Source organism: Pinus tabuliformis, chromosome X, assembly GCF_031772625.1.
Source record: "Pinus tabuliformis cultivar Carrire ecotype Pingquan chromosome X, CPIR1, whole genome shotgun sequence".
Taxonomy (NCBI): domain Eukaryota; kingdom Viridiplantae; phylum Streptophyta; class Pinopsida; order Pinales; family Pinaceae; genus Pinus; species Pinus tabuliformis.
The window spans coordinates 27,702,377-27,705,533 of record NC_142308.1 but is presented as its reverse complement, the minus strand read 5'-3'; positions in this window follow the sequence as shown (position 1 = coordinate 27,705,533).

The following is a 3,157-nucleotide window of genomic DNA, read 5'->3' as shown; positions in this document are numbered from 1 at the left end:
ATATATATATATATATATATATATATATATCAAATGTTGGTTGATTGACATATCAGTTTACAAGAAAAGTGTGGGAACAATGGGAGATCAAGCCACCATGATAGATTAACCCCACTTGCAAAGCATCCCAACAACATGATTAAAAGTTTCATAATTATGAGATCAAACTTATAGATGAAGGATCAGGCCATTAAAATTTATGGTTTGAAATTTTATGTATATCTCTTGAAATTAATTAAATGTTATGACATATGTGGCATGATGGAATTGTGAGCTTAGGAAGAAGATTTCGAGGAAGGAGTTGCAGCCCGTGGCACTTTATTTAACTCATGGGAGCAATTCATATCTGATACCTTGACTATAAGACTCTATGGGTAGTGCAGGAGTACTTAGCTATGAGACTCCATGCATTAGTCATTATAGCATGACATATGGCTATCGTATTGTAAGACTCTAATGGCTACCCCATGCATGAAACCTTGGAAAAGGTGGTACCTAGGCTTGGATAGGTGAGTATATGGTAGAGGCCCACATAGAAAAGACTTGGGATAGGTGGACCAATCAAATTGGTGGTACCTAGGCCTAGATAAGTGAGTAGCTGGTAGGAAATATGCCCACACACATTAGGCGGGGACGTGATCCAAATTCTTATAGTGTGCAACAAATGGATATGTGGTCCAAATTCATGCAAATTGTATTTAAAGATAGAGCTAGCTAGAGATTGTGTGAATAATTTGATAATTAATGCGCAACATGTGGAGTGTGCTACATATTCCTATAGTGCGCGATAGGTGGAGTTTTATCCAGATTCCTATAGTGCACAACAATTGGAGAGGTGCTATGGATCCCTGTAATGCTTAACAATAGATCGAGTGGATCCTGTTTGGTAAAGATATAGCTAAATACTGCATGGAACAAAATTACAAAATTACGAAAGCAAAGAGGAAATCAAAGTTAAGTATTAGCTATTCCATTTAATCAAATTTCTAATTGAAACCATGATTTAATTTAGTTTAAAGTTTTATTTACAATAATTTGAATTTATGGACTAATTTGGTTTTTCTATGTAGGAAGTGAAATAAAATTGCAAGATTCACCTCATGGATAAATTTGTTAATGGGGTATGTTTTAAATTTGTTTCAAATTTCTTTGCAATGAGTCTCATGAAATGTGTATGTCCATGATGTCATGAAGAGCATTGGACTGCATAGCATAGGTGTGCGAAGTTGGTTTCAAGTCAAATAGTAACAACGTTAAACAAATTTGATTGTGCAATAGAATAATGGAGCTGATAAATTCAAGAATAGGGCCATTAAGGTGACACTAGAACCTCTAGTGTTCATTGATTGCCATGATTATGATCAAGTTTATTGGGATCAATGGTACACTGGGTGTGCCCTGGAAAGAAATGATCTCAGACTATTTATTGAAGGAGCATTGAGCATAGTGGACAAAAACGTTGGATAGTGCAAGTGGACAACACTCCAAAAAGATGGACAAGGTGCAACAAGAAGCCACTGAGAAAATGGTTGGTTTGATGGGGTGTTATAGTTTAGACCCATTGAGTTGTTGTGTAAGCAACTGTGAATTTGAATGTAATTGTAAATGAGATATAATAATAAAGCTCATTATTAAAATTTTGTGTTTAGGAGCAAAACAATGAGGACAATGTTCCTCTAAGAGGGTGGGGTTTGTGACAACCATTTTGCTAATCCCTCTTGTAATCCTACTATGAATTATATTCATGTAAATTAATGGAGAAATGTAACACAATTAACTAGCTAGAAAGGGACACATGTTCAACTACCTTGAAGAGTATATTGCTTGGGAAATTGGGGAAAGTGCACATTTAATGATAGCCATGCATGGTTGGTTTGCTATTAGTGAAGCTGACATAAATTAATGGTTGGTTTTGCGGAAGAGTATAGGATTCCTAAATAGAGGACAAGCCCATACTCCTCTTCCTGTCACATGGACTATGTGGGGGATTGTCAACAAGCAAGAGTAATGGTGTTGACAGAGAGAGGACGAGAGCATAATGAGCCTAGAAAAAAATGGGGGGGCTTTGAAGACCACATGGAGGAGAATAATGGAAGTGGCATGAAGGCGACACGGGAGAGGATGCCCTCATGAGAAAATATCGTATACAACCAATCAAAAGAGAAATGTTGTGGAAAAATGAAAAAGAGCCAACACTTGGAAGTAAGGGAAAGGTTTTTACGCTATAACATATTTAGACTATGGATGGAAGGATTAAACTTATGGGTGAGCATGGAAAGCGTTATTCAAGGTGGAGACAAAGTGGTCTCTGGATTCCTTGTAACAGTTGATTACTCTGGTTTATAATTCCCTTGAGCACTCCTCCTGAGGAACTGAATTATCTGAAATGATCATACATTAAACTGAAGTATAATTGATTAATGCCATTAGTGAATCGAATGTTAAATTAAAGTGCTTTAACTGTGAGAATCGATTGAAAAGGAGAGACTTTACGACATATGAGAAACATAAGCAATATGTAAATAGAAGTGAAAAGCAGCAAAAATATAGCGATACTAGACAAAAAGATTGATTACGGAGTTCGTCCTTGATGGACTACGTCTCTGGGTCCGCTTTCAAGACAGGCTACCGCTTTATTAGGATTGAATTCGAGGAGGTCGATTACACAACAAATTAACTAGACCGATTATGCATGCAAGCACCTCTGGTAACTACCACAAGAAAGCTCTCTGAATTAGCTTTCCAACGCCTGTCACGGTTCCCAATTCTGACTCTGGATGCTCTTGTTACATTGAAATCAAAACAACCTATATCCTCCAGAATCTGCATACATAACTCAAAAACCACTCTCCCTTTTTCTTCAAAGCACCAATTTGGCTTTATATCCCTCCAGATACACTCTAACTCCTTCATGTTGCATTTAGGAGTGAATATACTGACTTTAGGGTTCATATCAGTTGGTCTTGTCATTGAATGACACCTAGGGATAAGCTTACATGGTGGTTGCAATGATAAATTGCATAAAACAAATAAAAAACCCAAAATAAACTTTATGTTTGTCATAATCCGCCAGTGGTCAGCTGACTATGCGGAGTTGGTTGACCGCCCATGTGAATAGGTTGTGGTCTAGCCACAAAAGGCCATGGTGACCTTTAGC